This window comes from Cibotium barometz, chromosome 35, assembly GCF_041138505.1.
Source record: "Cibotium barometz isolate CiBa-2024 chromosome 35, ASM4113850v1, whole genome shotgun sequence".
Classification (NCBI taxonomy): domain Eukaryota; kingdom Viridiplantae; phylum Streptophyta; class Polypodiopsida; order Cyatheales; family Cibotiaceae; genus Cibotium; species Cibotium barometz.
This window is the reverse complement of record NC_141080.1, coordinates 32,356,044-32,383,614: the sequence shown is the minus strand read 5'-3', so window position 1 is coordinate 32,383,614 and position 27,571 is coordinate 32,356,044. Positions and strand designations below refer to the sequence as shown.

At 37.8% G+C, this 27,571-nt stretch overlaps 2 pseudogenes; one reads left to right on the top strand and one right to left on the bottom strand.

The window, feature by feature from the left end:
• Nucleotides 1-75: 75 nt before the first annotated feature.
• Nucleotides 76-7,486, bottom strand: LOC147618334 (laccase-4-like; annotated as a pseudogene).
• A 5,837-nt stretch (nucleotides 7,487-13,323) lies between these two features.
• On the top strand, nucleotides 13,324-26,857 carry LOC147618333 (laccase-4-like; annotated as a pseudogene).
• Nucleotides 26,858-27,571: the final 714 nt, after the last annotated feature.

Below are 27,571 nucleotides of genomic sequence, written 5' to 3'. Positions count from 1 at the left end.
CGCATATGCTCATGCATCAAAACATAGTGGAAGGGCGGAAAAAAATGCAACAGCTTGCTACAAAGAATATTGTAGTTATGAGAGGAAAGGCAATATAGCCATGTGCCATGGAGTCCATCGGTATATCCCTTTTCTCAACATGCTTAATAAACATGATGTAAATGTTATTGAAAAGTAGATGTTCCTTTGCAAGGTAATGTTGGATTTGGGATAGTCTTCAAGTGTTTAGCATTTTGGATAGTCTTTTGGTGGTGGTGGGATTTTTTGGTCTCCTTCTTTGACAATCCACACCATTTGCATCCCCCATGATGTATGCATCTCAAAGTGGCAGTGCATAAGCCAAACTCCTATCATGTGTAAAACTCAATTATCGTAAGTTCACTATTTACAAGAAAAATCTTTATAAATAGACTTCACAATGGTACCCATCTGAGAGATATATCGGCTAGAATCGAGATGGAAAGTGGGTGCGTCCCCTAGTTGAAAAGCACCCGTGATAAAGAATATGAAATGTCAAAATGTTTCTCTAGAGTAGATGAAATATTGTGACCCTATGAAGAAGAATCGATTGCATGTATGCATGTACTTGTAATGTATACATATACATCACAAGTATACATGTAACACATACATGTATGCTTATACCTGTAATGTATATAATACTCAAGACATGGAAACAACAATTTGCATGCATGCAATGAAAGGTATCTATATACACTACAAGTATGCGTGTAGGTGTGTGTATACATGTACATGTATGCATGTACTTGTAATGTATATTCGCAAGAGTACAAAGAATCAACGATTGCATGCATGCAAGGTTAATGTATGCAATGGAAGGTATCAATACACATTACAAGTATACATGTAGGTGCAATATACACATACATGTACTTGTTATAATGCATATACTCAAGACATGGAATCAACAATTGTATACATGTAGGTGCAATATACACATACATGTACTTGTTATAATGCATATACTGAAGACATGGAATCAACAATTGCATGCATGCATGCATGCAAGGTTAACGCATGCAATGAAAGGTATTTGTGTATATACATGTTTTATATAGCTGAGTGAGTTTACCTGGATTATCGGTGAAGAAGCGAAGAGAAACTCATTCTCCTGGTGGGATGGCTATTGTGTTCATGGTAGGAGGGTCAACGAGGTTGAAGTGGTCTGGTTCTGAATGTGCATTGTAGTTGCCTAGGCCCATGCCCACCACATAGAAGTTATAGCCATGCAAATGGAAGGGGTGGCTCTTAAAAAATAGGGTTTGTGTGTTTTAGAGCACCGATTGCACGTTGGATTCAAAGTCTACTACTTTAACTTTGGTCCCAAACATTGCAAACTTGTTCTCTATAGAGGGGCCCATGTAGTTGTAATTGTGGGGTAGGTGCCCATTATACTTATTGGAGTGTTTGTACGTAATCCACCAAGTAGATATAGCCCACAATATATCCGAGAGAATGGAAATAATGTAGTGGATGGGAAACATTTTGGGTCACATTCCATTGTTGTTTCACACTCTGAATACTGCAACAGGAAAGAACCCAATCTGACAATGGGTAGGGATCGTAAGCCTCTACGGGGTACAACTGAGAGACCAATGGTTACTACAAGGTATGAAACTATGATAAGATTTTTTGTGCTCAAGGAAAATGCTCAAAGGATGTCCCTATCCTAAATCCCCAATAGATAATAAAATTAAGATGAATGATTGAAACCTTAGGAAAGATTACCATTGCGTGGTCGATTAGATATGCACAGATGCGCAATCCAAAATAGAAAGTGTATGGGCAACAAGGGAAGTCTCGGTGCTAACGGTTTTGGAAGGAAGGAGACGGGCTGTGATATTTTTATGGAAGGAATGGAGGCGGTGATGAGAAAAAATTGAGAATTGGGGGAAGATTTTGGTGACTATCTCCAGGTGGATCTTTGACGAGAGAGATGAGAAAGTGCAGAGAGTGACTGCAGTGGAGAGTGTCTCCTCCTGTAGGTTGGTTTGTTTTGTTGAAGGTTGCAGGGTGGAGTATCTACAGTTATTGAAGCTTTGCAGACAAGAAGAAAATGCAGTAGTAAGGATTGTTTGATAGGTGTGTCCCCTAGGCTCTCTGAGAAGCTTCTTTGTTAGAGACTTGACCCATTTTGATTTCTTCTTGACTGGAGCTGTTTGAAGGTGAAGCTTTGAAGTGATGTTCTTGGGGTCTTCCTGAGGGATATCCTTGAGTTTATTGGGTGTTTCCTTCTTATGTTTATGCTAGGTCTCAAGAATGTTGACACAATGACGTATTTTCTATATCTGAAGCAGACAGAGTTTGGTTTGTGATGTCCTTTATTTTGATGTCTCTGTTATGAAGAAGATGTTGTTTTCTTTAGGTTTGTGGTGGAGATGAAGCTTATGAGTGTGTGAGTTTGAAGATTGGGGATCTCGTTCTGGGTCAGTGCTGCTGACTCAGTGTGTCAGTTGAGTAGAGAAGATTTTGAGTCTGCTGGGTGTCAGCTAACCATCAGAATATCAACAGAAGGTGTAGGAACCTTGCTTTGGTTTGTCTGAGTTTAAAGGGAAGTGATCCTGAGTCACATCTGATAGTTAGAAGTCTGTCAAAGGTCAGGTGTTAGCAGTCAGAAGGCTTTGTGGTCTGAATGGTGTTTCTGTGGTAGCTAGAGTTAGGTTGGAGTCAACTGAGTGTCCACCACATGGTAGGATTCATGTTTGGTTTGCGTGTCTAGAGGGTATAGAAGTTCTAGCTGATGTAGACTAGAGAAAGCCTCCAGCTGAGTCATTTTAGTTGGTTGGTCAGGTATAGTCAGATCTAAAGCAACTCTGTGTCAGTTGTAGTCAGAAGGTTGTCTATAATGGGATATCCCTTCAAGTTTAGAGCTACCAGAGGGCCTGTGTGTGTCAAAGGACATTTGGAGATGTTTCTATTTCAGCTAAAGGGTTCTAAGTCAGTTGGTTCTGTGTCAGATTGCACTTGTGTTATATATATAAAAGAGAATGATAGGGTGAATAAGTACATGAATGATAGGATCGATTAGCATATAGATTACTTGTAGTATATATAAAAAAGAGATGATAGGATCGATTAGCATATAGATTACTTGTAGTATATATAAAAAAGAGAATGATGCGTGATCAATATTTTTTATTTTGAGATTGTTTTCAATAAAAAATGTGTATGTGTAAGATAAACCCCTTCCTTATGATACCTAATAATAAAAAAGAAGTTCCTTAATGGCATAAGACTTTGAAGTCTTACCAATGTCATTTGTGAGGCTAACTAACTTTATGTAAAAGTAGTAAACTAGTTTAATCATTATATTATTTGGAGATTGGTGAAGCCACACCATCTGCATCCCCCATGATGTATGCATCTCAAAGTGGCAGTGCATAAGCCAAACTCCTATCATGTGTAAAACTCAATTATCGTAAGTTCACTATTTACAAGAAAAATCTTTATAAATGCACTTCACAATGGTACCCATCTCAGAGATGTATCGGCTAGAAACTAGATGGAAAGTGGATGTGTCCCCTAGTTAAAAAGCACCCGTGATGATAAAGAATATGAAATGTCAAAATGTTTCTCTAGCATACGAAATATTGTGAGCCTATGAAGAAGAATCGAATGCATGTATGCATGTACTTGTAATGTATACATATACATGTAACACATACATGTATGCTTGTACCTGTGATGTATATAATACTCAAGACATGGAATCAACAATTTGCATGCATGCAAGGTTGATGTATGCATCTATATACACTACAAGTATGCGTGTAGTGTGTATACACGTACATGTATGCATGTACTTGTACTGTATATACTCAAGAGTACAAGGAATCAATGATTGCATGCAAGGTTAATGTATGCAATGGAAGGTATTTATACACATTACAAGTATACATGTAGGTGCAATATACACATACATGTATGCATGTACTTGTTATAATGCATATACTCAATCTTACATGGAATCAACAATTGCATCATCATGCAGGGTTAACACATGCAATGAAAGGTATGTGTGTATATACGTGTTTTATATAGCTGAGTGAGTTTACCTGGATTATCGGTGAAGAAGCGGAGAGCAACCCATCCTCCTGGTGGGACGGCTATTGTGTTCATGGGGCAGGAGGGTCAACGAGGTTGAAGTGGTCTGGGTCTGATGATGCATTGTAGTTGCCTAGGCCCATGCCCACCACATAGAAGTTATAGCCGTGCAAATGGAAGGGGTGGCTCTCAAAAAATAGGGTTTGTGTGTTTTGGAGCACCAATTGCACGTTGGATTCAAAGTCCACTACTTTAACTTTGGTCCCAAAGATTGCAAACTTGTCCTCTATAGAGGGGCCCGTGTAGTTATATTGGTATAGAGGCTCGCTGGGAAAATTGGTCTCGAAGGTGTCCGTTGCAGTGGAGGTGGACATTCCCGGCAAGTCAGCAGCATTCTTGCTTTCGTAATATGCCTGGTGCAGGTATGAAGAAGTCAAATGAAGCAAGCTTATACCGATTAGTTAATTGATGTTTGATTACACACATCAAAGATCAATGATGATGTAGTGATTAGTGAATATTGCAGGTATACTAATTAATTTCGTAGATCATGAGGCTTCAAACGATGATTAGCTGCTGCCGTAGAGGCATTAAGTTGAATATGAGATCTCTTACTTGTAAGATGGAGATGTTGGGGGCGACAAATGTGATGTTGTTGATGGCCGTAGAGATTTTTTGTCCCTCCGGGCCGTAGCAGGTTTGTCCGGCCGTAGCAGGTTTGTCCGGCCGGGCATTCTTCAAGCGAGTATCCCACGGTGAAAAGCAAGCTTTGGTTGACGGTCTGGGGCACTAGCGAGGGATACGCCTTGCTGTTTAAGCTTCTCAAGCTCCCCACATAATCAAGGGCATAATCAGAGCCATTAGCGGCCAGAATGAAGGTGGGAAAAGTATAGAGGCGCTGATCGACAGCTTGACTACTGTTGTTGGGGGTCGTCGTGGTGGTGGAATTAGCTGATCCTTCATAGATAAACAAGGCGGTTGTGGTGGTTTTGGGGTATGGGACCTTGTCTTCTCTAGCCGGTGAGTATGCGGTTGTGGTGGTTTTGGGGTATGGGACCTTGTCTTCTCTAGCCGGTGAGTATGCGGATGCAGCCATGACATAGCTATCAATCGCCTGGTCTGCTGTTACTAGCACATCAGCTGTCTGTCCAGGCGCTAGCACTATCACATCTGTTGTATAAGGCTTACACAGTGTGCAGTCTGTCTCCACCACTGTCAACTTATGCTTTGCGACCTGAAAGAACATCTGAAAATTCATGGCCGCATTGATCACCCTCAGTAGATACGTCTCCCCCTGCTTCACCCTCACACTGGTTACATCTGGGGAAAACACCAACAATTCTAATCAAACTTTAATCACGCAAGCTGGTCACAAGTAGATTTGTTCAAAATAATTAATTCGTTTAAACTTTGATCTGCTTTCGACCTCTGCACCTTGCTGTGAACAGTTGTAGAGCAAGCCAGGCTGCCCATTGATAGTGGTGGCATCAGACAAGTTGTAGCCTCCCCCATCTGCTAGAGCAAATTTCTCAACATCCAACACGTCCACGCTCCACCACTCTCCTGCAAGATCAAGTTGAAAGGTAAGCATTAATTTACTGTTCTCAACTAGGGGCGGGTGGCACGTACGTGTGCAGCTGCTGCGGCCACATTACAAGAATATGTGCTATCTTATCTCTAGCTATATATAGTCTAGTACAGATTCACCTAAGCTCTAACCCTTGCGAGTGATCGAATTAGCTTACCATTGCACAAGGTAAGCCTCAATTAATTAAGTGTTGTTGCTACGAAGCTTTTATCTCTAGTTAGTATGGTTGCCTTCAATATAGTTCTAATCCTATGGCTAGTGTGATGATTAGCTGAGCAGAGTGATTATGCACTATATATAGGCTATGATCGATGATTAGCGTATTAACATAATGTGATTATGCGATATACATGGCTAGTGTGATGATTAGCTTAACATTGTGATGATTATACTGTATGGCTAATAGTTACCTAGGATGATGGGGAAGTCCTTGGTGGGTTGCACGGGGAAAGGCTACGGCTTGCCGTACTTGGGCAGGATGATGAAGGCGCCGTACACGGTTGCCCGGAGCCAGCTGAGATGGGCGTGCCAGAAGAGCGTCCCTTGCTCTCGTACGACTCTGAAGCTGTGTGTGAAATGGGTGTTCGGGCGGACAGGGCACTGCGTGATGTAGGCGGGGCCGTCGGACCAAACTGTGTACATCTGCCTCACTCCATGCCTGCACAGCGGTAATAGATAAATATTCAAGCTGATGCAGGCGCATTACGAGATTAATACAATTTGAAAGGTCATTGATCTACTCATTACAACAGCAGCTGCTGAATAATTACAAGGTAATTTAAGAAATCATGAAGGCCCCAATTAAGAATGATTTAATATACCATTCGTCTCGAAGTATCATAATAATAATTACCAGTGAATTGATATGTTTTCCACCACGTGATTAGACACTCTCACGTTAACTGTGTCCCCTTGCCGCACGTAGATAGTAGGCCCTGGGAAGAGCCCGTTCACTGCCACCAGCTGCTTGGTATGGCAAAGGCAAGTAACGTTGGTGTAATGCACCTGATCGATCATAAGAAAACACGATCATAATTATAATTGTATCCTGAATCGATATTCCTGGTCTTATGATTACTTACAGCGGCTAGATTATAAGCATTAATATTCCTATAACTGTACTACTCTTCGTTGATCAGTTTGATCGTTCTATCGTTAATCCTCCTGGTCATAACTACGTCTGCAGCATGATCTAAGCACTGATAATCAAACTCCTATACGTAGAGTTTGTCGATCGTATTTGACTACTACTGATGATGATTAAGTTTGATCTTAACGATCATTAATCGCTCTAATTATAAGTGTTGACCATAATGACCGAAAGCCTAATTTGTGGCTTAATTGAGATAATTGCTACCTTGAAATCAAAATGGTGTGTCATGGCTCCGTCGTCATTGACGACGGAGCCTGCACAGGCTAGACGCACTAGTATAAGCGCCGATCCAAGGAGGAGCAACAAAGAATGAATCTGAAGAATGGAGAAGAATATAGTCATTAAATTTGGGCTGAAGAGAATAGCAAATTGTGGTGTGGTGTAGGATGCGATTAATAAGAGAAAGCCAAGCCAAGCCAAGCCAAGCTAAGCTAAAAAGAAGAAGTATGATTAAAGAATGTCGATCATGAGTGGATTAATATTGAACCCAGTACAAAGCCTTGATTAATATTGAACCTAGTACAAAGCCTCGATTTATATTGTGATCCGTGTAGCATGCATGGTTGACACGGTTAACCCCGTAAGACAAGGTCGTGGAACTCTGTTAATTAGACCAAGCACAAGCCCCGGTTTTCATTAACAAGATCATCTATCTTCACGCAGCCTGCGGTTTTTGCCATCGCTACTGGGTCCATGCCACACGGACCAGTATTATTAGTTTAATACCGCATTTAAGACAAGCGTGACCTTGGTTGCTTGAAATGTGACTAAACAATGCACAGTTGTTTACTTACTAGCTACTGGATGCCATTTCAAACCAGATAAGCTATATTATTCGTACATTAAATAAATGTACGAATATTGCATTTCAAACCTCATGAGCCATATTCCTACATTTAATACATGTCTTAAGTTGCCCAAGGCGTTCGCTCTAGAGAAGACCTTTGTGTCAGGTGCAAACCAACGTCGCGAAAGCTCAATAACGGTTGTGTAGCATCCTCTCTCTGGTGCCCAACACTCTTTGTGGCACATATTCCACCATGCTTTCCTCATTCATGGGTGGCAAATCATCTTGCACTTCCACCATTGGCCCAATATATGCTTTTAATTGAGAGACATGGAGCACATCATATAGCTGTGTAGTTGCTATTTTAAGCAAATTCACCAAAGGTAGCTTGTTAATGTTTACCATCATAATCACTACTGTAGGAGCAAGTTGATATAGTTTTACCAATGTTGTTTATCATTGTTAATGTTTGTCATATGGTTCTTTCATTGTTTACCGTGTAATTTTCATTTCGCACAAGTTTGTCATATGGTTTTTTGTCCAACAGGCCATGGGTGACTCACCGCCCTACGACTACAGTCCTGATTTCTCATTTAATCATACACCGCAGGGCATGAGTCATGACAATAGTGTCTCAATATGTCTCCACTAATACATTTTCGATTGATAAGCGATGCTAGGAGTCAACTTGGTCCACATGGGCTCTAATAGTGTCCTCCAAAATGAACCCATAAATTTGGCATCTCTATTACTCTAATTTGTTGAGGCATTCCATGTATTTTGAATAGATACTCTACAAATTTTCTTACAACCATAGATTCCGTGTATGCGACCTTGGAAGGAATGAAAGGTGTCATTTCATTAGGGAAAGGTTGAGATATTCTAGGGACCCTTTAACAACACACATGAAGACCATATTAGGGAGTTTGGGAAAATCCCAATTCCCATTTTGTACGATCAAAAAATGATAGGCATAGTGAACCCTTTAAAGACTTTGTCAAAAGCCCTTATGTGACATATCATTGGAAAGCTCTTGATGAGTAGTTTCTAAATCCATATTATTCAACAACTTTGGAATTGGTATGCTCAAGATACTCCAAAAAGTAGATTCAAAATAAAATTACCAAAATAATGGAATTTTTTCAAACCCCCCTAATATGCTCTTAATGATTTAAAAGAGGGTTAGTAAAGGGTCTAATGGGAGGATGCCAACTTGGAAAAAATGTTGGGTTGTGATCAAAGATTTGGGTGCTATAAAATGTCACTTTGAAAGGCTAAAATGTAATTTTTGAAATCTACTAGTCACTTTTTGATACTAGGATGTCACTTTTGAAAGCAGCTAATTGTCACTTTACACATATCAATTTCCAAATTTGGAAATTCTTCTTTCTTGTATATCTCACTTTCCCTCTTTTGCATGTGCATAATTTATTTTTCCTCCTTTGAGCATCTCCTCCCTCTATCCTCTCTCCCTTTCTGCATCTCCCTCTCTCATCCCTCCTCCCTCCCTCCCTTTCAACACCTCCCTCTCTCCTCCCTCCTCCCTACCTTTCAGCACCTCCCTGCATCTTCCCTCATATCTCCTCCCACAACTGCCCTCACTACCTCTCCTTCTTTCTCTCCCCCTCAGCCTCCCAAGCTCCACTTCACCTCTCCTAAGCTGCACTATCCAGATCGTCCCCTACTCACATGTGCTTTTCTCAGAACAAGACCTATGTTCTCTCAAGCTCCTCCCTTTCTCATATGATCATCTCACAACAGCACGCCTCTATTCTCTCTAGCTCGTCCCATTCTCACAAGTGCCATTCTTGTGATAGACCACCTCCACTCTCTCCTTTAGTCCATTTCTCACCTCTCTACGCTCTTCCTCTGCTACATGCCACCTTCCATCTCTCTTTGTCATCTTCCACCACATCTAAATTCTAGTACAACCTTTTGTATCACATCCTAGGCGCTGTAGCACCCTTCATCTATCCCTTCTAGATCTGCAACACACATACACTGTCACAGAAGCTTGCATAATGGTTCCTATATTCACAATTAATGAACGATACTCATAATTTGAGAGCTTCTTGCTTAATTTTCCATGGTGGTACTCCCTTTGAGTGCATGTGTTACTCCATCATGAGTGCAAATTCTTTCTCTCCCTCCCTCCTTTCTTATAGTGTTTCCATCTGAGAGTGATGGATGTTCTCTATTTTGTAAGGTCTCCTTAAGGAGTGGCTGTTGTGGTATACACACGGGTACCTGATAGGCTATGTGACCATATTAGTAAGTGTTAGTAGTAGAGACATTAGATGGTGGCCAAGTGTGGCTAGATGGTTAGAAGATGGCTTATGTATACTTGGCATTGTGCCAAGTAAGATGCATGCTCATTCGTCTTTTGTGCCATCCCCTACTAAGGTTTCTCTACTATCAGCAATATGCTTAACATGGAGAATGTCTCCACTTCTTCTCTCTACATCAACACTTGGCATGACCAATAATAATAAGAAGAAGTATGTTTAAAGAATGTCGATCAATATGAGTGAAGGCTGGCGATTCGTTCATGAAAGACCTTGTTTTTTTGTAGATTTTCTCCTTGAAATCTTGGACGATTTTGAAAAGTTTCCTTTTAATAAAGTTTCCAAGTGGTAGACTAGAAGTTTCTCTAGAGTTTTGAAGTAGTAACACTGGTAATAATCGAATTAACTATCTTAATCCTTCTCTTGTTTAGTGTGGAACTGGCTTTTTTAGTAATACCATAGATAGGTAATCATTCTAAGTTCAAGTACTATAAACTTTATATTTCAATGTTTCATCGTACTAAGTTCAAGTAGTATAAGTTTACATTACATTGTTTTATCATTTGTATCTAGGATTGCACCAACTCTTTTTGACTATGTTAATTGTGGACCCTTTTTTGCACAATAGATCCAACAAACTCAGTAGCACAAAATACATTCCCCAAAATGTTGATGTCACAAGCTCCTGCACTAGCTACTCTAGAGTAGTTCGTATCATTGTCTCACTAACTTGTCTAGAGTTCTTCATGTCATTGTCTCTCTAGCTACTCCAGAGTAGTTTGTGTGATTGCCACTAGCTACTCTTATTGAAAAGGATGAGATTCAAGTAGCCTTTATTCCTATACATGTGAAGGGTTCTATGGAACTACATGAAGATCAAGAGATGGGAGCAGTCTGCACTAACACTAATGAGAAGTTCCAGTCAGCATCAAAAGAACCTATGCAATTCCTCTCTGATGAGCTTGGAAAATGTGAATCCTACTTTGATGCTCCTTGTTCCATAAGGAGAAGAAAACAATGACCAACCCAACAAAGAAGCAAAGGTTGAGAAAGATCTAGGTCAAGTTCTAGATGTTTAGATTTTCTTGTCTCCTACTTTACATAATTTAGTTTATTATGACTCTACTACTTTACATACTTTAGTTTACTAATCTAGAAACCTTCATAAAGTTTTATCTCATCTTTGTGTGTAGGGAAAACTTTCATTTCGTATTATTTATACTGGCTTTGCTATTTGGGTCCACAAATAGACTCAAAAAAAAATTTAGGGTTTTTCAAAAATTATGGAGCTTATGCTGTTATCTATTTTAGTCTTTTTTTATTACTTTCCAATAAATAATGTGCATATTTATGTATAGTGGTAAAATTTGTTCCAAGAAAGTCAATGAAAAAAGTCTCTTTCGTACATGAAATTTATAAAATAAAATTTTAATTGAAAAAGATTGATATCTCTTTAAGTTTTTTGGACTCCTTCTATGCCATTTGAAAGTTAAGTTGTTTCCTATGTCAAACAATTCTAGTTTATAAATCTATGGAGGTCACACATGTTCTTAATCTTGAAAAAAGTGTCAAAATTCATGGAGTTTTTAAATGTACACATGAAATTCTATATGTGATTGCAAAAAAAGTCTGTTTTCAAGCTATTTTTAAGCTTTCATGCATTTTGGGAGAGAATATTTTTAGGTAATCCTCATGAATAGTGTTTAATAATTAAGCTTTCAAGCTTTCTTGGCTATAGTGTTCCTCTCCCACATGAGAGATAGGGTGTAGAATTCTCTTGAGACTAGACCACGTATACTTTGTGAATTAGTAATATCTTGAGAATTCTCTCGAGACTAAACCATGTATACTTTTGGTGAATGAGTAATCTCCTTTCTTTATACCTGAGGTTCATCTACAAATTGTAGAGGATATTCTAAATACTACTTCCTTCTATTTCTTTGCCATTTCTTTGATAGTAAATATCTTTCTTATTAACGAGCGGTACACAAGTTTGCTCAGTCCAAAATGTAATAACAAGGTCTTTCAATCAGGGATTTCACTGACGTAAACGAGAACATGTGAACATGTTAATAACATATGTTAATAACACAAAAAATCTTGTGATCACATGTTATATTCACAAAGCTTTCACAAGGGCCTAAAAAAATTATCTTTATCGGGCATAAGAAATCTTCTTAGGTGGCCACTGACCTACTATTATGTGAAGATGGTAACATAAGAACATGTGAATAGCTTATTCCCATGTATAGCCAAGCTTTTAAGGGGTTCCCAAATGGCAAGTGACCTATTATTTTGTGAACGGTAACATGAGAACATGTGAATAATTTGTTCACATGTGTTATTATCACAAAAAATCTTGTGATCACGTGAATATTAAATCCCTGCTTTCAATTCTCTACCTTTGGATGTATAAATTTTGGTAATTTCATTTTTAATCTACTTTTTGGAGTATCTTGAGCATACCAATTCCAAAGTTGTTGAATAATGTGGATTTAGAAACTACTCATCAAGAGCTTTCCAATGATATGTCACATAAGGGGGTTTTGACAAAGTCTTTAAAGGGTTCACTATGCCTATCATTTTTTTATCCTGCAAAATAGGAATTGGGATTTTCCCAAACTCCCTAATATGGTCTTCATGTGTGTTGTTAAAAGGCCCCTAGAATATCTCAACCTTCCCCTAATGAAATGACACATTTCATTTCTTCCAAGGTCGCATATTTATGGTTGCAAGAAAATTTGTAGAGTATGTGTTCAAAATACATGGAATGCCTCAACAAATTAGAGTAATAGAGATGCCAAATTTATGGGTTCATTCTGGAGGACACTATTGGAGCCCATGTGGACCAAGTTGACTCCTAGCATCGCTTATCAATCGAAAATGTATTAGTGGATTGGGTGGAGACATATTGAGACACTATTGTCATGACACCAACATGCGTAGGATGATTGACTTTGGTGAATTTGCTTAAAATAGCAACTACACAGCTATATGATGTGTTCCATGTCTCTCAATTAAAAGCATATGTTCGGCCAATGGTGGAAGTGCAAGATGATTTGCCACCCATGAATGAGGAAAGCATGGTGGAATATGTGCCACAAAGAGTGTTGGGCACCAGAGAGAGGATGCTACGCAACCGTTATTGAGCTTTCGCGACGTTGGTTTGCACCTGACACAAAGGTCTTCTCTAGAGCGAACGCCTTGGGCAACTTAAGACATGTATTAAATGTAGGAATATGGCTCATGAGGTTTGAAATGCAATATTCGTACATTTATTTAATGTACGAATAATATAGCTTATCTGGTTTGAAATGGCATCCAGTAGCTAGTAAGTAAACAACTGTGCATTGTTTAGTCACATTTCAAGCAACCAAGGTCACGCTTGTCTTAAATGCGGTATTAAACTAATAATACTGGTCCGTGTGGCATGGACCCAGTAGCGATGGCAAAAACCGCAGGCTGCGTGAAGATAGATGATCTTGTTAATGAAAACCGGGGCTTGTGCTTGGTCTAATTAACAGAGTTCCACGACCTTGTCTTACGGGGTTAACCGTGTCAACCATGCATGCTACACGGATCACAATATAAATCGAGGCTTTGTACTAGGTTCAATATAAATCAAGGCTTTGTACTGGGTTCAATATTAATCCACTCATGATCGACATTCTTTAATCATACTTCTTCTTTTTAGCTTAGCTTGGCTTGGCTTGGCTTTCTCTTATTAATCGCATCCTACACCACACCACAATTTGCTATTCTCTTCAGCCCAAATTTAATGACTATATTCTTCTCCATTCTTCAGATTCATTCTTTGTTGCTCCTCCTTGGATCGGCGCTTATACTAGTGCGTCTAGCCTGTGCAGGCTCCGTCGTCAATGACGACGGAACCATGACACACCATTTTGATTTCAAGGTAGCAATTATCTCAATTAAGCCACAAATTAGGCTTTCGGTCATTATGGTCAACACTTATAATTAGAGCGATTAATGATCGTTAAGATCAAACTTAATCATCATCAGTAGTAGTCAAATACGATCGACAAACTCTACGTATAGGAGTTTGATTATCAGTGCTTAGATCATGCTGCAGACGTAGTTATGACCAGGAGGATTAACGATAGAACGATCAAACTGATCAACGAAGAGTAGTACAGTTATAGGAATATTAATGCTTATAATCTAGCCGCTGTAATTAATCATAAGACCAGGAATATCGATTCAGGATACAATTATAATTATGATCGTGTTTGCTTATGATCGATCAGGTGCATTACACCAACGTTACTCGCCTTTGCCATACCAAGCAGCTGGTGGCAGTGAACGGGCTCTTCCCAGGGCCTACTATCTACGTGCGGCAAGGGGACACAGTTAACGTGAGAGTGTCTAATCACGTGGTGGAAAACATATCAATTCACTGGTATATTACATCATCCTTAATTGGGGCCTTCATGATTTCTTAAATTACCTTGTAATTATTCAGCAGCTGCTGTTGTAATGAGTAGATCAATGACCTTTCAAATTGTATTGATCTCGTAGTGCGCCTGCATCAGCTTGAATATTAATCTCGTAATGCGCCTGCATCAGCTTGAATATTTATCTATTACCGCTGCAGGCATGGAGTGAGGCAGATGTACACAGTTTGGTCCGACGGCCCCGCCTACATCACGCAGTGCCCTGTCCGCCCGAACACCCATTTCACACATAGCTTCAGAGTCGTACGAGAGCAAGGGACGCTCTTCTGGCACGCCCATCTCAGCTGGCTCCGGGCTACCGTGTACGGCGCCTTCATCATCCTGCCCAAGTACGGCAAGCCGTACCCTTTCCCCGTGCAACCCACCAAGGACTTCCCCATCATCCTAGGTAACTACTATTAGCCATACAGTATAATCATCACAATGTTAAGCTAATCATCACACTAGCCATATATATCGCATAATCACATTATGTTAATACGTTAATCATCGATCATAGCCTATATATATTGCATAATCACTCTGCTCAGCTAATCATCACACTAGCCATAGGATTAGAACTATATTGAAGGCAACCATACTAACTAGAGATAAAAGCTTCCTATATATATATATATATATAATGCGGCTGCACCTTTGTAGCAGCAACACTTAATTGAGGCTTACCTTGTGCAATGGTAAGCTAATTCGATCACTCGCAAGGGTTAGAGCTTAGGTGAATCTGTACTGGACTATATATATTGCATAATCACTCTGCTCCACTAGCCATAGGATTAGAACTATATTAAAGGCAACCATACTGACTAGAGATAAAAGCTTCCTATATATATATATATATAATGCGGCTGCACCTTCGTAGCAGCAACACTTAATTGAGGCTTACCTTGTGCAATGGTAAGCTAATTCGATCACTCGCAAGAGTAAAGTTAGAGATAAGATAGCACATATTGTTGTAATGTGGCCGCAGCAGCTGCACACGTACATGCCACCCGCCCCTAGTTGAGAACAGTAAATTAATGCTTACCTTTCAACTTGATCTTGCAGGAGAGTGGTGGAACGTGGACGTGTTGGATGTTGAGAAATTTGCTCTAGCAGATGGGGGAGGCTACAACTTGTCTGATGCCACCACTATCAATGGGCAGCCTGGCTTGCTCTACAACTGTTCACAGCAAGGTGCAGGCCGAAAGCAGATCAAAGTTTAAACGAATTAATTATTTTGAACAAATCTACTTGTGACCAGCTTGCGTGAATAAAGTTTGATTAGAATTGTTGGTGTTTTCCCCAGATGTAACCAGTGTGAGGGTGAAGCAGGGGGAGACGTATCTACTGAGGGTGATCAATGCGGCCATGAATTTTCAGATGTTCTTTCAGGTCGCAAAGCATAAGTTGACAGTGGTGGAGACAGACTGCACACTGTGTAAGCCTTATACAACAGATGTGATAGTGCTAGCGCCAGGACAGACAGCTGATGTGCTAGTAACAGCAGACCAGGCAATTGATAGCTATGTCATGGCTGCATCCGCATACTCACCAGCTAGAGAAGACAAGGTCCCATACCCCAAAACCACCACAACCGCCTTGTTTATCTATGAAGGATCACCTAATTCCACCACCACGACCCCCAACAACAGTAGTCAACAAGCTGTCGATCAGCGCCTCTATACTTTTCCCACCTTCATTCCGGCCGCTAATGACTCTGATTATGCCCTTGATTATGTGGGTAGCTTGAGAAGCTTAAACAGCAAGGCGTACCCCTCGCTAGTGCCCCAGACCGTCAACCAAAGCTTCCTTTTCACCGTGGGATACTCGCTTGAAGAATGCCCGGCCGGACAAACCTGCTACGGCCCGGAGGGACAAAAAATCTCTACGGCCATCAACAACATCACATTTGTCGCCGCCAACATCTCCATCTTACAAGTAAGAGATCTCATATTCAACTTAACGCCTCTACAGCAGCAGCTAATCATCGTTTGAAGCCTCATGATCTAAGGAATAAATTAGTATACCTGCAATATTCACTAATCACTACATCATCATTGATCTTTGATGTGTGTAATCAAACATCAATTAACTAATCGGTATAAGCTTGCTTCATTTGACTTCATACCTGCACCAGGCATATTACGAAAGCAAGAATACTGCTGACTTGCCGGGAATGTCCACCTCCACTGCAACAACGGACACCTTCGAGACCGATTTTCCCAGCGAGCCTCTATACCAATATAACTACACGGGCCCCTCTATAGAGGACAAGTTTGCAATCTTTGGGACCAAAGTTAAAGTAGTGGACTTTGAATCCAACGTGCAATTGGTGCTCCAAAACACACAAACCCTATTTTTTGAGAGCCACCCCTTCCATTTGCACGGCTATAACTTCTATGTGGTGGGCATGGGCCTAGGCAACTACAATGCATCGTCAGACCCAGACCACTTTAACCTCGTTGACCCTCCTGCCATGAACACAATAGCCGTCCCACCAGGAGGATGGGTTGCTCTCCGCTTCTTCACCGATAATCCAGGTAAACTCACTCAGCTATATAAAACACGTATATACATAGATACCTTTCATTGCATGTGTTAACCTTGCATGATGCAATTGTTGATTCCATGTAAGATTGAGTATATGCATTATAACAAGTACATGCATACATGTATGTGTATATTGCACGTACATGTATACTTGTAATGTGTATAGATACCTTCCATTGCATACATTAACCTTGCATGCAATCGTTGATTCCTTGTACTCTTGAGTATATAGAGTACAAGTACATGCATACATGTACATGTATACACACACCTACACGCATACTTGTAGTGTATATAGATACCTTTCATTGCATACATCAACCTTGCATGCATGCAAATTGTTGATTCCATGTCTTGAGTATTATATACATCACAGGTACAAGCCGCATACATGTATGTGTTACATGTATACTTGTGATGTATATGTATACATTACAATACATGCAGTCGATTCTTCTTCATAGGGTCACAATATTTCATCTGCTAGAGAAACATTTAGACATTTCATATTCTTTATCACGGGTGCTTTTTAACTAGGGAACACATCCACTTTCCATCTAGTTTCTAGCCAATACATCTCTGAGATGGGTACCATTGTGAAGTGCATTTATAAAGATTTTTCTTGTAAATAGTGAACTTACGATAATTGAGTTTTACACATGATAGGAGTTTGGCTTATGCACTGCCACTTTGAGATGCATACATCATGGGGGATGCAAATGGTGTGGATTGTCAAAGAAGGAGACCGAAAACTCCCACCACTGCCAAAAGACTATCCAAAATGCTAAACACTTGAAGACTATCCCAAATGCTAAACACTTGAAGACTATCCCAAATGCAACATTACCTTGCAAAGGGACATCTACTTTTCAATAACATTTACATCATGTTTACTAAGCATGTTGAGAAAAGGGATATACCGATGGACTCCATGGCACATGGCTATATTGCCTTTCCTCATAACTATAGTATTCTTTGTAGCAAGCATAGAGTATTTTACAAAATCTATTTGGATTATTGTAAAGAGGGAGCTACATTCAGTACGACACATGGTTCATTTGTCTTTCCTCGTAATTACACTCTTTTCAAGTGTAGAATAATCCAAACTTTTTAAAGGTTTAATAATTCCAAGTCATGTTTGTATAAATTTTAGTGAGAAGTAGTGCAGCGTATTATCGTCCAAGAGGGAGCTGCATTCAGTATGCCACATGGTTCATTTGTCTTTCCTCATAATTACAATCTTTTCGAGTGTAGAATAACCCAAATTTTTTAAAGGTTTAATAATTCCAACTCATGTTTATATAAATTCCAAGTCATGTTTATGTAAATTTTTTGAAGGTTTTATAATTCCAAGTCATGTTTATATAAATTTTAATGAAAAGTAGTGCATATAGTTTCAAACCAAAACACCTTCACAAAATAGTGCATATAGTTTCAAACCAAAACACCTTCTTATAAACCCTTTTAAATTGTTAAAACCGTAAAATTTCATGGTTCTTCAACCATCTCTAATTATTATAATAATTAAACTTGTTCACTTCTTTTACATATTTTAGTATAAAATTAGCCTCATAAATGACATTGACAAGACTTGAAACTCTTAGGATCATCACCTTTTTTATCATAAAAGTATCATAATAAAGGGGTTTTTGTTACATGCGAAATTATTTTATTGAAAAAATATCCCAAAAAAATGATCACACATCATTCCAATACAAGCATTATCTTTGCTAATCCACCCTATTAGTTATTCTAATTTATTTAAAAACTTACAATGTGTTGAATATTGTTAATATTTTAATAATACATGATCTATTGAAAAAACGTTAACTTAACTATTGTAATTCTATATTTTTAAGTAAAATTTACTAATAATTATAGATTATTATGTTATTTATATCACTCATTTAGGTAATAGTAATACCTTCCTTGCCTTTTATAATTTTATTAATGCATATTTACTTGCGCTAAAGCTCATATATTTATTTTCATGTACCTTCTTAGTTTGTTTATTTGAGGCTCCAAGTTATTCACGCACCAAATGTTGTCGATTACACATTAGTAGAATTCAAAGTTTGTTGCCAATCACATGCATACATACTCTTTAAAGCCTTAGTACTCATTCACAGTTTGTTGCCAGTCACATGCATACATGCTCTTTAAAGCCTTAGAACTCATTTATAGTTTGTTGCCAATCACATGCATACATACTCTTTAAAGCCTTAGTACTCATTCACATCAACTTGAATTATTTAGAAAAGCCTAGAATATGATAATTTCTTCCAACAGAGGGTGGTCAATTAATTTGTTCAACAAAAAAGAGTGTACACACACTCTTGATAGAGGTCAATTGATAGAGGTCAAACCACCCCATTTAGCATAAATAAAGCACATGGCCATATGCCTTTCCTCATAACGACATTCTTTGCAAGTATAGAGTATTTGTAAAAGTATGTTTAGATTATTGGTAAAGAGGGAGATCCATTGACGATGGCACATGGCTCATTCGTCTTTCCTCATAATTACATTCTTTGTGATACACGAGTTTTATTTATTTAAAGATTGCATTTAACTCCAAGTCACGTTTGTATAAATTTTAATGTGAAAAGTAGAGTGCATATATATTTAAACCAAAACACCTTTTTTGTAAATCTTTTTCATAAACACAAAAGTTTATGGTTCTTCACCAATCTCCTAATAATAATAATGATTAAACTAGTTTACTACTTTTACATAAAGTTAGTTAGCCTCACAAATGACATTGGTAAGACTTCAAAGTCTTATGCCATTAAGGAACTTCTTTTTTATTATTAGGTATCATAACGAAGGGGTTTATCTTACACATACACATTTTTTATTGAAAACAATCTCAAAATAAAAAATATTGATCACACATCATTCTCTTTTTTATATATACTACAAGATGCTAATCGATCCTGTCATTCATGTACTTATCCACCCTATCATTCTCTTTTATATATATAACACAAGTGCAATCTGACACAGAACCAATTGACTTAGAACCCTTTAGCTAAAAAAGAAACTTCTCCGAATGTCGTTTGACACACACAGGCCCTCAGGTAGCTCTAAACTTGAAGGGATATCACATTATAGACACCCTTCTGACTACAACTGACACACACCTGCTTTAGATCTAACTATACCTGACCAACCAACTAAAATGACTGAGCTGGAGGCTTTCTCTAGTCTACATCAGCTAGAACTTCTATACCCTCTAGACACGCAAACCAAACATGAATCCTACCATGTGGTGGACACTCAATTGACTCCAACCTAACTCTAGCTACCACAAAAACACCATTTAGACCACAAAGCCTTCTAACTAACACCTGACCTTTGACAGACTTCTAACTATCAGATGTGACTCGGGATCACTTCCCTTTAACTCAAACAAACCAAAGCAAGGTTCCTACACCTTCTGTTGATATTCTGATGCTTAGCTGACACCCAGCAGACTCAAAATCTTCTCTACTCAACTGACACACTGAGTCACCCACTGACCCAGAACGAGATCCCCAATCTTCAAACTCACACACTCAGAAGCTTCATCTCCACAAACCTAAAGAAAACAACATCTTCTTCATGAATCATAACAGAAACATCAAAAGAAAGGACATCACAAACCAAACTTTGCTTCAGATATAGAAAATACGTCATTGTTTCAACATTCCTGAGACCTAGCATAAACATAAGAAGGAAACACCCAATAAACTCAAGGATATCCCTCAGGAAGACCCCAACAACATCACTTCAAAGCTTCACCTTCAAACAGCTCCAGTCAAGAAGAAATCAAAATGGGTCAAGTCTCTAACAAAGAAGCTTCTCAGAGAGCCTAGGGGACACACCTATCCAACTCTATGTTCTCTAGCTCACCCTTTACTCTGATCCAAACAATCCTTCTTACTGCATTTTCTTCTTGTCTGCAAAGCTTCAACAATTGTAGATACTCCACCCTTCAACCTTCAACAAAACAAACCAACCTACAGGAGACACTCTTCACTGCAGTCACTCTCTCTGCACTTTCTCATCTCTCGTCAAAGATCCACCCGGAGATAGTCACCAAAATCTTCCCCCAATTCTCAATTTTTTCTCATCGTCGCCTCCATTCCTTCCATAAAAATATCACAGCCCATCTCCTTCCTTCCAAAATCGTTAGCACCGACTTCCCTTGTTGCCCATGCACTTTCTATTTTCAATTGCGCATCTGCGCATATCTAATCGACCACACAATGGTAATCTTTCCTAAGGTTTCAATCATTCGTCTTAATTTTATTATCTTTTGGGGATTTAGGATAGGGACATCCTTTGAGCATTTTCCTTGAGCACAAAAAATCTTATCATAGTTTCATACCTTGCAGAGTAACCATTGGTCTCTCAGTTGTACCCCGTAGAGGCTTACGATCCCTACCCATTATCAGATTGGGTTCTTTTCTATTGCAGTATTCACACTGTGAAACAGCAATGGAATGTGACCCAAAAGGTTTCCCATAAACTGCATCATTTCCATTCTCTCGGATATATTGTGGGCTATATCGATGGATTAGATACAAACACTCCAATGAGTATAATGGGACCTACCCCACAATTACAACTACACGGGCCCCTCTATAGAGGACAAGTTTGCAATGTTTGGGACCAAAGTTAAAGTAGTGGACTTTGAATCCAACGTGCAATCGGTGCTCCAAAACACACAAACCCTATTTTTTAAGAGCCACCCCTTCCATTTGCACGGCTATAACTTCTATGTGGTGGGCATGGGCCTAGGCAACTACAATGCATCATCAGACCCAGACCACTTCAACCTCGTTGACCCTCCTGCCACATGAACACAATAGCCATCCCACCAGGAGAATGAGTTGCTCTCCGATAATCCAGGTAAACTCACTCAGCTATATAAAATACGTATATCCACAAATACCTTTCATTGCATGCGTTAACCTTGCATGCAATTGTTGATTCCATGTCTTGAGTATATGCATTATAACAAGTACATGTATGTGTATATTGCACCTACCTGTATACTTGTAATGTGTATTGATACCTTCCATTGCATACATTAACCTTACATGCATGCAATCGTTGATTCCTTGTACTCTTTTGTGAATATACATTACAAGTAAATGCATACATGTACGTGTATACACACACCTACACGCATACTTGTAGTGTATATAAATACCTTTCATTGCATACATCAACCTTGCATGCATGCAAATTGTTGATTCCATGTCTTGAGTATTATATACATCACAGGTACAAGCATACATGTATGTGTTACATGTATACTTGTGATGTATATGTATACAACATTACAAGTACATGCATACATGCAATCGATTCTTCTTCATAGGGTCACAATATTTCATCTGCTCTCGAGAAACATTTTGACATTTCATATTCTTTATCACACGGGTGCTTTTTAACTAGGGAACGCATCCACTTTCCATCTAGTTTCTAGCCGATATATCTATGAGACGGGTACCACTGTGAAGTGCATTTATAAAGATTTTTCTTGTAAATAGTGAACTTACGATAATTGAGTTTTACATATGATAGGAGTTTGGCTTATGCACTGCCACTTTGAGATGCATACATCATGGAGGATGCCAATGGTGTGGATTGTCAAAGAAGGAGACCAGAAACTCCCACCACCACCAAAAGACTATCCAAAATGCTAAACACTTGAAGACTATCCCAAATCCAACATTACCTTGCAAAGGGACATCTACTTTTCAATAACATTAACATCATTTTTATTAAGCATGTTGAGAAAGGGGATATACAATGGACTCCATGGCACATGGCTATATTGCCTTTCCTCTCATAACTACAACATTCTTTGTAATAAGCATAGAGTATTTTATAAAATCTATATGGATTATTGTAAAGAGGGAGCTACATTCAGTATGACACACATGGTTCATTTGTCTTTCCTAGTAATTAAACTCTTTTCAAGTGTAGAATAATCCAAATTTTTTAAAAGTTTAACAATTCCAAGTCATGTTTGTATAAATTTTACTGAGAAGTAGTGCAACATATTATGGTCAAGAGGGCGCAGCATTCAGTATGACACATGGTTCATTTGTCTTTCCTCCTAATTACAATATTTTCCACTGTAGAATGACCCAAATTTCTTGAAGGTTTAATAATTCCAAGTCATGTTACTATAAATTTTAATGAAAAGTAGTGCATATAGTTTCAAACCAAAACACCTTCACAAAATAGTGCCTATAGTTTCAAACCAAAACACCTTCTTATAAACCTTTTTAAATTGTTAAACCGCAAAATTTCATGGTTCTTCAACCATCTCTAATTATTACAATAATTAAACTTGTTCACTTCTTTTACATATTTTAACATAAAGTTAGCCTCATAAATGACATTGGCAATACTTGAAACCCTTAGGAGCACCTTTTTATCATAAAAATATCATAATAAATGGGTTTCTGTTACATGTGAATTTTGTTTATTGAAAAAATATCCCAAAAAAATGATAACACATCATTCCAATACAAGCATTATATTTGCTAATCCACCCTATTAGTTATTCTAATTTATTTAAAAAATTAGAATGTGTTGAATATTAATATTATAATAATACATGATCTATTGAAAAAAAGTTAGCTTAACTATTGTAAATCTATATTTTTAAGTAAAATCTACTAATAATTATGGATTATTATATTTATATCACTCATTTAGGTAATATTATTAATACCTTCCTTGACTTTTATAATTTTATTAATGCATATTTACTTGCGCTAAAGCTCATATTTATTTTCGTGTACTTTCTTAGTTTGTTTATTTGAGGCTCCAAGTTATTCACGCACCAAATGTTGTTGATTACACATTAGTAGAATTCACAGTTTGTTGCCAATCACATGCATACATACTCTTTAAAGCCTTAGTACTCATTCACAGTTTGTTTTGCCAGTCACATGCATACATGCTCTTTAAAGACTTAGTACTCAATCATAGTTTGTTGCCAATCACATGCATACATACTCTTTAAAGCCTTAGTACTCATTCAGATCAACTTGAATTATTTAGAAAAGCCTCCAATATGATAATTTCTTTCAACAGAAGGTGGTCAATTAATTTATTCAACAGAAAAGTGGCTACACACACTCTTGATATAGGTCAAACCACCCCATTTAGCATAAATATAGCACATGGTCACTACATTCTTTGCAAGTATAAAGTATTTATAAAAGTATGTTTAGATTATTGTAAAGAGGGAGATCCATTAAGGATGACGCATGGCTGATTCATCTTTCCTCATAACTACATTCTTTGCAAGTATAAAGTATTTATAAAAGTATGTTTAGATTATTGTAAAGAGGGAGATCCATTAAGGATGACACATGGCTGATTCATCTTTCCTCATAATTACATTCTCTGTGATCCATGATTTTTATTTATTTAAAGATTGCATTTAACTCCAAGACACGTTTAAAGATTGCATTTAACTCCAAGACACGTTTGTATAAATTTTAATGAAAAGTAGAGTGCATATATATTTATACCAAAACACCTTCTTGTAAATATTTTTTATAAACACAAAAGTTTATGGTTCTTCACCAATCTCCAAATTATATAATGATTAAACCAGTTTACTACTTTTACATAAAGTTAGTTAGCCTCACAAATGACATTGGTAAGACTTCAAAGTCTTATGCCATTAAGGAACTTCTTTTTTATTATTAGGTACCATAACGAAGGGGTTTCTCTTACACATACACATTTTTTATTGAAAACAATCTCGAAATAAAAATATTGATCTTACATCATTCTCTTTTTTATATATACTACAAGTAATCTATATGCTAATCGATCCTGTCATTCATGTACTTATCCACCCTATCATTCTCTTTTATATACATAACACAAGAACATTTTGTATGATAATCCACCCTATCATTCATGCACGTTTTTGTTTATAATCTAATTCATGTATTCTTGAACTAATCCACCCTATCATTCTCTTTTTCATATATAATATAGGTATTCTATATGCTAATCCACCCTATCATTGATGTACTTTTTTGTTTTTAATCTAAATAGTTATCGTAATTAATTTATTAATCTATATTATAAATATTATAACAATAGATAATCTATAAAGAAGTTGTTAACATGGCCAATGCAAATATATATTATTAATAATTTTTAGTAATTACTATAGATTACTATACTTATATTACTCATTTGGCTTTTTGATTGAGTTTTGATACTTTTCTTACTTTTATAGTTTTATTAATATATATTTACCTACCCTAAGTTCATACCTTGGATCACAAAGAATGTAATTATGAGGAAGGATGAATGAGCCATGTGTCATGGATGAATGAGCCATGTGTCATGGTCAATGTGTATATCCCTCTTTGCAATAATCTAAACATACTTTTTAAATACTCTATAATGGCAACAAAGAATGTAGTTATGAGGAAAGGCATATAGCCATGTGCTATATTTATGCTTTGGTGTGGTTTGACCTCTATCAAGAGTGTGTGTAGACACTTTTCTATGGAATAAATTAATTGACCACCCTCTTTTGGAAGAAATATCATATTCTAGGCTTTTCTAAATATTTCAAGTTGATGGGATTGAGTACTAAGGCTTTAAAGAGTATGTATGCATGTGATTGGCAACAAACTATGAATGAGAACTAAGGCTTCAAAGAGCATGTATGCATGTGACTAGAAACAAACTATGAATGAGTAATAAGGCTTTAAAAAGTATGTATTCATGTGATGGGGAACAAACTATCAATTCTACTATGTGTAATCAAAAACATTTGGTGCTTGAATAACTTGGAGCCTCAAATAAACAAACTAAAGAAAGTACATGAAAATAAATATGAGCTTTAGGGTAGGTAAATATGTATTAACAAAATTATAAAAATTAAGAAATGTATTAATATTACCTAAATGAGTGATATAAATATAATAATCTATAATTATTTATAAATTTTAGTTAAAAATATAGATTTAGAAAATAGTTAAATCAACTTTTTTTAAATACATTATGTGTTATTATAATATTAACAATATTCAACACATTGTAATTTTATAAATAAATTAGAATAACTAATAGGGCGGACTACCAAATATAATGCTTGTATTGGAATGATGTGTAATCATTTTTTGGGATATTTTTCAATAAATAAATTTTGCATGTAACAAAACCCCTTTATTATGGTACTTTTATGATAAAAAGGTGCTAAGAGTTTCAAGTCTTACGGATGTCATTTATGAGGCTAACTTTATATTAAAATATGTAAAATAAGTGAACAAGTTTAATTATTATATTAATTAGAGATGGTTGAAGAACCATGAACTTTTGTGTTTTTAACAATTTAAAAAGGTTTATAAGAAGGTGTTTTGGTTTGAAACTATATGTACTACTTTGTGAAGGTGTTTTGGTTTGAAACTATACGCACTACTTTGCCAAGGTGTGGATAAGGATGAGGATGCCTAGTGGGATGATGCTTTGGAGGGTGTTTTTGATTTGTTTAAAGAGTCTGTGGATCAAGGATGTGATGAGCAGGCAGATGCCCTTGTGGATACAAGAGTGTGTGACAGTGATGATGAGCTCGTTGATGCCTTTGTGAATACTAGAGTATGTGTTGAGGAGATGATAAATTTTTGGATGCTGTGACTAGACTGTGGGATGAGGAAGTTGTAGATGCTGACCAGGAGGTGCAACAAGTCTTTAATTTGGGCTCTTTGTTTGAAAATGTTTAGGATGTTACGGGAGTTGGGATTGATGTTGGAGAGGATAGAGATGTGTGTGTGCAAGCAAGAAAGTTTTTTTGGGAACATGAGAGTATAGTTTTGGAGCTATGTGCAGGTGTGCAACAATGATGTACTTCTGAGTCATACGAAGGGAACAAATCTGATAGGACTGGAAGGGTTGGAAGAGGGCAGGATAGTAATTATGTTTGTGCGATAGAGCCAGATGATAGGGACAAGACTAAGGGATGGTCTGAAGACTGTGCACAGTTCTTTGATCCAGGATGTTGGAATTAGGGTTGCAGGAATGCACACACAACTTCAAGAAGATGAGGAAGCTTGAGCACAACACAGTAGTGTATTATGAGTGCCCAAAAATGAAAGATAACAAGCCCTAGAAGATAATGGGCGTATATACAATGCACGGGGGAAAAAACCTCCTAGTGAGGGAAAAAGTGCCCCGGCGGTCCTAAGTGTGTTCACACACATCACTACTATAATATGGTAACAAATCCCCCCTGGAGTGATGCGGTGAACAAGAGCTAGCACTCATGTATAGGGAAGTGTCTAGCTATGTGGACGAATCCACAAAAGGGAGTAAGCCCAAAGCTTTGCGAAAAGCTTCGAACTTCTCACGAGGCAGAGCCTTTGTGAAAAGGTCTGCAAGGTTATCCTGTGTTGGCACATAAGCCAAACTGATCTCTCCTGCAGAGAGTCTCTCCCTGACATAATGGTAGTGCACCTCAATGTGCTTCGTACGAGCATGGAACACTGGGTTCCGCGCAACTGCCAATGCGCTCTGACTGTCAGTGAAGATGGTGGTGGCAGATGGCTGCCCAACACCCAAATCAGCCATAAGGCGTCTGAGCCACACACACTCAACCGTAGCTGTGAAAGCTGCCCTGTACTCAGCTTCACAACTAGAAGTGGCCAC